General features: G+C 59.4%; 1 non-coding gene across 1 annotated transcript; it reads right to left on the bottom strand.

The window, feature by feature from the left end:
- Positions 1-3,500: 3,500 nt before the first annotated feature.
- Positions 3,501-3,619, bottom strand: LOC131861363 (5S ribosomal RNA). Its single transcript, XR_009360437.1, has one exon. It is a non-coding gene; the product is annotated as a 5S ribosomal RNA (ribosomal RNA).
- Between the last annotated feature and the right edge of the window lie 5,805 nt (positions 3,620-9,424).

The following is a 9,424-nucleotide window of genomic DNA, read 5'->3' as shown; positions in this document are numbered from 1 at the left end:
GCGCACCTCGCGTGCACCTTCGCCGCGGTGGGCACCATGGCGTGCACGAAGTCGGAGCCCGGTTTGCCCCGGGTGCGCACCTCGCGTGCACCTTCGCCGGGGTGGGCACCTTGGTGTGCAGACCTTGGCTGGGTTGCGCGCCCTGGTGGGCACCATGGTGCGCACCAAGGAGCGCTCCGAAGTGTGCTCCAAGGTGCGGCCTGCACGAAGTCGGAGCCCGGTTTGCCCCGGGTGTGCACCTCGGGTGGGCACCTTGGTGCGCATGCCTTGCCTGGGCTGCGCACCAGGGCGGGCTCAAGATGGCACCCGCGTTCCTTTTTTTTCACTATCTTTCAAAACGGAAATTTTAAAATCTCATTTTTTTTTGCCTTTTTCTGGAAATTAGTGAAGGCAGCGCATCAAAGGTGCGCACCTCGCTGCCCACCACGGTGCGCAACGCCGGTGGGCACCCGGGAGTGCTTCGAAGTGTGCTCCAAGGTGCTGCGTGCACGTTGTCGGAGCCCGGTTTGCCCCGGGTGCGCACCTCGCGTGCACCTTCGTCGGGGTGGGCACCTTGGCTGGGTTTGCCCCGGCTGCGCTCCGAAGCGGGGTTATTGGAGCGCCGCCTCTTTTTTTGTCGGAGCGTTTGGTGGGGTTTCTCGCATTGGCTCTTCCGAGGCCCGGTTGCCACCCTGGCGCGCACGAAGTCGGAAGTAGGGTTAATTGCCCGGGTGCGCACCTTTGCCAGGGTGGGCACCTTACCTGGGCTGCGCACCAGGGCGGGCTCAAGATGGCACGCGCGTTCCGTTTTTTTCACTATCTTTCAAAACGGAAATTTTAAAATCTCCTTTTTTTTTTGCCTTTTCTGGAAATTAGTGAAGGCAGCGCATCAAAGGTGCGCACCTCGCTGCCCACCTTGGTGTGCTCTGAGGTGCGCACCCGGGAGCGCTACGAAGTGTGCTCCAAGGTGCGGCGTGCACGTTGTCGGAGCCCGGTTTGCCCCGGGTGCGCACCTCGCCTGCACCTTGGCCGGGGTGGGCACCTTGGCTGGGTTTGCCCAGGGTGCGCTCCGAAGCGGGGTTACTGGAGCGCCCCCTCTTTTTTTGTCAGAGCGTTTGGTGGGGTTTCTCGCATTGGCTCTTCCCAGGCCCGGTTGTTGGGTGCGCTCCCACCCTGGCGCGCGCGAAGTTGGAAGTTGGGTTAATTGCCCGGGCGCGCACCTTCGCCAGGGTGGGCACCTTGGTGCGCACACCTTGGCTGGGCTGCGCACCAGGGCGGGCTCAAGATGGCACCAGCATTCCCTTTTTCTCACTATCTTTCAAAACGGAAATTTTAAAATCTCGTTTTTTTTTTGCCTTTTATGGAAATTAGTGAAGGCATCGCATCAAAGGTGCGCACCTCGCTGCCCACCTTGGTGTGCTCCGAGGTGCCCACCACGGTGCGCAACGCCGGTGCGAACCCGGGAGCGCCCCGATGTGTGCTCCAAGGTGCGGCGTGCACGAAGTCGGACCCCGGTTTGCCCCGGGTGCGCACCTCGCGTGCACCTTGGTGCGCACACCTTGGCTGGGTTGCGCGGCCTGGTGGGCACCATGGTGCGCACCAAGGAGCGCTCCGAAGTGTGCTCCAAGGTGCGGCGTGCACGAAGTCGGAGCCCGGTTTGCCCCGGGTACGCACCTCGCGTGCACCTTCGCCGGGGTGGGCACCTCGGCTGGGTTGCGCGCCCTGGTGCGCACCAAGGAGTGCTCCGAAGTGTGCTCCAAGGTGCGGCGTGCACGAAGTCGGAGCCCGGTTTGCCCCGGGTGCGCACCTTCGCCGCGGTGCGCACCATGGCGTGCACGAAGTCGGAGCCCGGTTTGCCCCGGGTGCGCACCTCGCGTGCACCTTCGGCGGGGTTGCGCGCCCTGGTGGGCACCATGGTGCGCACCAAGGAGCGCTCCGAAGTGTGCTCCAAGGTGCGGCGTGCACGAAGTCGGAGCCCGGTTTGCCCCGGGTGCGCACCTCGCGTGCACCTTCGGCGGGGTTGCGCGCCCTGGTGGGCACCATGGTGCGCACCAAGGAGCGCTCCGAAGTGTGCTCCAAGGTGCGGCGTGCACGAAGTCGGAGCCCGGTTTGCCCCGGGTGCGCACCTCGCGTGCACCTTCGCCGGGGTGGGCACCTCGGCTGGGTTGCGCGCCCTGGTGCGCACCAAGGAGCGCTCCGAAGTGTGCTCCAAGGTGCGGCGTGCACGAAGTCGGAGCCCGGTTTGCCCCGGGTGCGCACCTCGCGTGCACCTTCGCCAGGGTGGGCACCTCGGTGCGCACACCTTCTCAATGTTTTCTTGCCTTTTCTGGAAATTGGTGAAGGCAGCGCATCAAAGGTGCGCACCTCGGTGTGCTCCGAGGTGCGAACCCGAGAGCGCTCCGAGGTGCCCACGAAGTCGAAAGTCGGGTTAATTGCATTGTTTTCCCCGGGTGCGCTCCGAGGTGCGCAACATCGGCGCGCACCAAGGAGGGCTCCGAAGTGTGCTCCAAGGTGCGCACGATGGCGTGCACCTCTGGTGCGCACGATTCGGAGCTCGGTTTGACCGGGGTGCGCACACCTTGGCTGGGTTGCGCACCTTTTGTGCGCTCCAAGGTGCGCACGAAGTCGGAGCTCGGTTTGCCCCGGGTGCGCACCTTCGCCAGGGTGCGCACCTTGATGCGCATGCCTTGGCTGGGCTGCGCACCTTGGTGGGCGCCATGGTGCGCACCTTTCGTGCGCTCCAAGGTGCGCACGAAGTCGGAGCTCGGTTTGCCCCGGGTGCGCACCTTGGTGGGCGCCATGGTGCACTCCGAGGTGCCCAAGATTGGTGCGCACCAAGGAGCGCTCCGAAGTGCGCTCCAAGGTGCGCGCGAAGTCGAAAGTTGGGTTAATTGTCCGGTTTGCCTCGGGTGCGCACCTTGCGTGCACCTTCGCCAGGGTGGGCGCCTTGGTGCGCACACCTTGGCTGGGCTGCGCACACCTTGGCACCCGCGTTTCCTTCATTTTAAATTTTTTTTTTTTACAATCTCTCAAGTGGGAAATTCTATAATCTCAACTTTTTTTGCCTTTTCAGGAAACTTTTGAATGGAGCGCATCATTGGTGCGCTCCGAAGTGTGCTCCAAAGCTCTCTCCAGCTGCGTGCACCTGCCCCGGCCGCGCACCCGGCCCCGCCCAGCTTCGCTCACCTGTCCCGGGCGTCTGGTGCGGAACCTTAGAGTAAGAAACATCACCGTGCACCTTGGCCAACGTGCGCGACTCGACCGAGCGCGCACTGGCCGAGGTGCACACCGATTTCACCTGGGTGCGCGCGCAGCACCTCGGGCGTACCGGGGTGCGCGCACAACGCCCGGGTTGCACCGTGGCCTGTGTGCTCGGGGTGCCTCGGGTGCGCGCTCGGTGTCGCCCCCGCGCGCGCGGTAGTGCGGGCAGCGCACCCCGGCCCGGCCCGGCCCCGACGAGAACGCAAACGGGCAAAAGGTTTATTCAAATAGCATTGCGACGCCCGGCGAAAAACTAAAAAAGGGTGCAACACCGGGACTTCCCGGGAGGTCACCCATCCCAGTACTACTCCGGCCCAAGCGCGCTTAACTGCGGAGTTCTGATGGGATCCGGTGCACTAATGCTGGTATGATCGCACCCGTTATGAGCTTGTCGCAGTGTGTACTTAGCAAACCGCGACCCACGTGCGAATCCACCCCGGCCACCCACCCCCGTCGAGGTGCACACCCTCCCTCGCGAAGTGCGCCCCGTTCGCCAAGTGTGAGCCCTGCCCGGGTGCGCGCACCTTGCTAGGGCGTCGGGTGTGCACCCGGCCCGGCCTACGTGCGTGCACCTGGAGGGGGCGTCGTGTGCGTGCAGTGTCCCGTCTGCAACGCGGTGCCCACACACCACCTCGGGCGCAACGACCTGCGCTCACATGTGGGCCGAGTGCACCTTGGTGCATGTTCGGGGCGCCTCGGGTGCACGCTCGATCTTGCCCCGGTGCACCAAGGCGCTCGGTTTGCCCCGGGTGCGCACTTGGTGCAAGGTGGGCACCCAAAATAGGGATCAAGCACCAAAACACAAGTTTCGGGATGCAAAATGGGACCCAAGGACCACAAATGCGTTCCAAGACCCATGATGGGTCCACGAGAACAAAAATGTGTTCCGAGACTTAATAAACAAATATTGGGTTTTAGGAGAAGAAACATGCTCTGATGCCCAAAACGAGAATCGACCCCGAAAAGGCCACAGGCCAAAAGTGGGATGCGAGACAAAAAAAAATGGGACCCGAGGACCAAAATTGGGTTCCCAGGTCGAAGACAGGGCAACCGGACAAGAAACGACCTCTAAGGCTCGAAATGAGTCCCGACGACTAAAACTTGACAAGAAGCACCCATCAGGCACCCAACTCGACACCCATGGGATGCCGACCCACCCGGGCTTCCACCTAGCACACCTTGGCACCCACCCACCCTCGCACCCAACCTCGCACCCAACTTAGCACCTTTGAACCCACATTGGCACTCACCCTGACCCTGGCACCTTGGAACCCACATTGGCACTCACCTTGACCCTGGCACCCACCTTTGCACTCACCTTGGGACCCACCCTGGCTCCCACCTCGGCACCCACCCAGACACCCACCTTGGTTCCTTGGCACCCACCTTGGATCCTTGGCACCCACCCCGACACCCACCTTGGCACGCAACTTGGCTACTTGCCACCCACCTTGGCTCCTTGACGCCCACCCCGACAACCACCCCGTGACCTACCCTGGCTAGGGTTGGTGCACACCCACCCTGGTGCCCACCTTGGCACCCACCCTATGACCCACCTTGGCACGCACCTTAGTACCCACCCCGTTACCCACCCTAGGACCCACCCCGTGACCCACCTTGGCCAGGGTGGGTGCACCCACCCTGGTGCCCACCTTGGCACCCACCCATCCTAGCACCCAGCCTGTGACCGGGCTTGGAACCCAACCTTGCACCCGCACCCGTCTTGGCCAGTGTGGGTGCGCACCCATCCTGGCACCCACGTTGTGACACACCCTTTAACCCACGCACCCTAGCACCCACGTTGGCACCCACCTTGGAACCCAACCTAGCAACTTGGCACCCACCCCGTGACCCACCTTGGCATCCACCATAGCAGTCGCCGACTTGGCACCCACCTCGGCACCCACCTTGACACTTGTGGACCCACCTTGCCACTCACCCTAGCATCGACCCATCCTAGCACCCACCCTGGCACCTTTGCACCCTAGCACTCACCCATCCTAGCACCTAACCTGTGACCCACCTTGACACTCACCCTCGCACCCACCTTGGAACCCAACCTAGCACCCACCCACCCTGACACCAACCCTAGCACCTACCCACCCTTGCACCCACCCTGTGACCCATCTTGGCACCCACCCATCCTACCACTCAACCTATCACCCACCTTCTCACCCACCTTGGCATCCACCTTAGCACCCACCCACACTGGCACCTTGGCACCCACCTCGGGCAAGGTGGGTGCACACCCACCCTGGCACCCAATTTAGAACCCACCGAGCATGTTACCCACCTTGGCACCCACATTGCAGCCCACCCTAGTACCCACCCTATGACCCACATTGGCATCCACACCCTAGCACCCAGGCACCTCGACACCCGCCTTGACACCCACCCTAGCACTGAACCTGTGACCCACCTTGGAACTCACCCTAGAACCCACCCACCCTGTGAACCACCTTGGCATCCACCTTAGCACCCACCCACCTTGGCACCCACTCTAGCACTCACCCATCCTAACACCCAACTTGTTACCCACCTTGGCACCCGCCCTCGCGTCCACCTTGAAACCCACCCTAGCACCCACCCACGCAGGAGCCCACCTTGGCACCCAACCTAACACCCACGCATCCTGGCACCCAACTTGTGACCCACCTTGGAACCCACCCTAGTACCCACCTTTGAACCCACTATATCACCAACCCACCTTGGCACCCACCCTATGACCCTCTTTGGAATCCACCCTAGCACGCACCCACCCTGGCACCCACCATGGAGCGCACCCTAGCACCCACCCACCTCGGCACGCACCTCAACACCCACCTTGGTGTGCGCACTGCGCCAACCTCTCAAAGACCCTATGTGGTGCGCTCCAAAGTGTACACCTTTGGTGCGCTCCAAGGTGCGCACCTTTGGTGCACACCGAGGTGCACACCAAAGTGTGCACCGAGGTGAGCACCAAAGTGCACTCCAGGGTGCACACCAAGGCGTGCACCTTTGGTGCGGTCAATGCAAACGAATTCGGAAGTTGGGGTCGATGTCCTAATCGCTGCTGCAGACTACACGTATGAGAATCGGACAAATAGCTTTATATAGGGGAGGTGTTGCGTTTGATGGGTCGACTCCCCTGGTTGTGTGCACTGCACCAACTTCAAAGACCCTGTCTTGTTTAAGAAGTCAAAAGTTGGGGTGGATGTCCTAATCATTGCTGCAGTCTACGCATGTATGAGAATCAGACAAATAGCTTATATAGGGGAGGTGTTGCATTCGGTGGGTTGACTCCCCTGGTTGTGCGCACTGCGCCAACCTCAAAGACCCCGCATAGCAGAAGAAGTCGGAAGTCGGATTTTGGTGAGCACCAAGGCGTGCACCTTTGGTGCGGTCAACGCAGACGAATTCAGAAGTTGGGGTGGATGTCCTAATCGTTGTTGCAGGCTACACATGTATGAGAATCAGACAAATAGCTTATATAGGGGAGGTGTTGGGTTTGATGGGTCAACTCCCTTGGTTGTGCGCATTACGCCAACCTCAAAGACCTTGTTTTCGTTAAGAAGTCAAAAGTTGGGGTCAATGTCCTAATGGCTCCTGCAGGCTACACATGTATGAGAATCGGACAAATAGCTTATATAGGGGAGGTGTTGGGTTTGATGGGTCGACTCCCCTGGTTGTGCGCATTACGTCAACCTCAAAGACCTTGTTTTCGTTAAGAAGTCAAAAGTTGGGGTCGATGTCCTAATTGCTCCTGTAGACTACACATGTATGAGAATCAGACAAATAGCTTATATAGGGGAGGTGTTGGGTTTGATGGGTTGACTCCCCTAGTTGTTCGCATTACACCAACCTCAAAGACCTTGTTTTCGTTTAGAAGCCGAAAGTTGGGGTCGATGTCCTAATTGCTCCTGCAGGCTACGCATGTATGAGAATCAGACAAATAGCTTATATAGGGGAGGTGTTGGGTTTGATGGGTCGACTCCCCTGGTTGTGCGCATTGCGCCAACCTCAAAGACCCTGCATTGCGGATGAAGTCGAAAGTCAGAGTTTGGTGTGCTACAAGGTGTGGTCGAAGGTGCTCACCTAGGTGTGCACCTTTGGAGCACAGGAAAAGTGCCCTCCAAAAGTGCGCACCTTTGGAGTGCACAAAAGTGCCCTCCAAAAGTGCGCACCTTTGGAGCGCAGAAAAGTGCCCTCCAAAAAGTGCCCTCCAAAAGTGCGCACCTTTGGAGCGCAGAAAAGTGCCCTCCAAAAAGTGCCCTCCAAAAGTGCGCACCTTTGGAGCGCAGAAAAGTGCCCTCCAAAAAGTGCCCTCCAAAAGTGCGCACCTTTGGAGCGCAGAAAAGTGCCCTCCAAAAAGTGCCCTCCAAAAGTGCGCACCTTTGGAGCGCAGAAAAGTGCCCTCCAAAAAGTGCCCTCCAAAAGTGCGCACCTTTGGAGCGCAGAAAAGTGCCCTCCAAAAAGTGCCCTCCAAAAGTGCGCACCTTTGGAGCGCAGAAAAGTGCCCTCCAAAAAGTGCCCTCCAAAAGTGCGCACCTTTGGAGCGCAGAAAAGTGCCCTCCAAAAAGTGCCCTCCAAAAGTGCGCACCTTTGGAGCGCACAAAAGTGCCCTCCAAAAGTGCGCACTTTTGGTGCGCACCAAGGCGCTGGTTCGGTCGTTGCAGGCGAGTTCGGAAGTTGGGGTCGATGTCCTGAGCGGAGGTGCAAACTACACAGGTGTCGGAATCGGACAAATAGCTTATATAGGGGAGGTGTATGCTTCGATGGGTCGACTCCCCAGGTTGAGCGCACCGCGCCAACCTCAAAGACCCTACGGTATGGATGAAGTCGGAAGTTGGGTCCGATGACCGATTCGATTAGTAGGTATGCTCATGAGGTCGGAATTTGGGTCCGATGACCTGCCATGTGCAGGAAGGCGAATGTTGACACTGTGCGTTGCAAGGTGCACACCAAGGCGCTGGTGCGGTCTTTTTAGTCGAGTTCGGAAGTTGGGGTCGATGTCCTGATCGGAGGTGCAAGCTACACAGGTGTGGGAATCGGACAAATAGCTTATATAGGGGAGGTGTATGCTTCGTTGGGTCGACTCCCCGGGTTGAGCGCACCGCGCCAACCTCAAAGACCCTACGGTATGGATGAAGTCGGAAGTTGGGTCCGATGACCGATTCGATATGTAGGCATACTCGCGAGGTCGGAATTTGGGTCCGATGACCTGCCACGTGCAGGAAGGCGAATGTTGGCACTGTGCGTTGCAAGGTGCGCACCAAGGCGCTGGTTCGGTCGTTGGAGGCGAGTTCGGAAGTTGGGGTCGATGTCTTGATCGGAGGTGCAAACTACACAGGTGTGGGAATCGGACAAATAGCTTATATAGGGGAGGTGTATGCTTCGTTGGGTCGACTCCCCGGGTTGAGCGCACCGCGCCAACCTCAAAGACCCTACGGTATGGATGAAGTCGGAAGTTGGGTCCGATGACCGATTCGATATGTAGGCATACTCGCGAGGTCGGAATTTGGGTCCGATGACCTGCCATGTGCAGGAAGGCGAATGTTGGGACTGTGCGTCGCAAGGTGCGCACCAAGGCGCTGGTGCCGTCGTTGCAGTCGAGTTCGGAAGTTGGGGTCGATGTCCTGGTCAGAGGTGCAAACTACACAGGTGTGGGAATCGGACAAATAGCTTATATAGGGGAGGTGTATGCTTCGATGGGTCGACTCCCTGGGTTGAGCGCACCGCGCCAACCTCAAAGACCCTACAGTATGGATGAAGTCGGAAGTTGGGTCCGATGACCGATTCGATACGTAGGCATATTGGCGAGGTCTGAATTTGTGTCCGATGACCTGCCATGCGCAGGAAGGCGGAATTTGGGTCCGATGACCGAGTTGATGGCGTGCCATGCGCAGAAAGGCGGAATTTGGGTCCGATGACCGAGTTGATGTTGATGGCCCGCCATGCACAGGAAGGCGGAATTTGGGTCCGATGACCGATTTGAAGGCGTGCCATACGCAAAAAGGCGGAGTTTGGGTCCGATGACCGAGTTGATATTGATGGCCCGCCATGCGCAGGAAGGCGGAATTTGGGTCCGATGACCTGACATACGCATGGAGTCCGACTCGGGGGCCGATGTTCGATTCGATGACTTGCATTGTGGGTAAAGTCGGAAGTTGTGGTCTTTGACCCGATTCGATGACCAGACTTCGGC

This window comes from Cryptomeria japonica, unplaced genomic scaffold (genome assembly GCF_030272615.1).
Source record: "Cryptomeria japonica unplaced genomic scaffold, Sugi_1.0 HiC_scaffold_26, whole genome shotgun sequence".
In the NCBI taxonomy this organism is placed as follows: domain Eukaryota; kingdom Viridiplantae; phylum Streptophyta; class Pinopsida; order Cupressales; family Cupressaceae; genus Cryptomeria; species Cryptomeria japonica.
The sequence above is the reverse complement of the archived record's forward strand: the minus strand, read 5'-3'. Positions and strand labels throughout refer to the sequence as shown.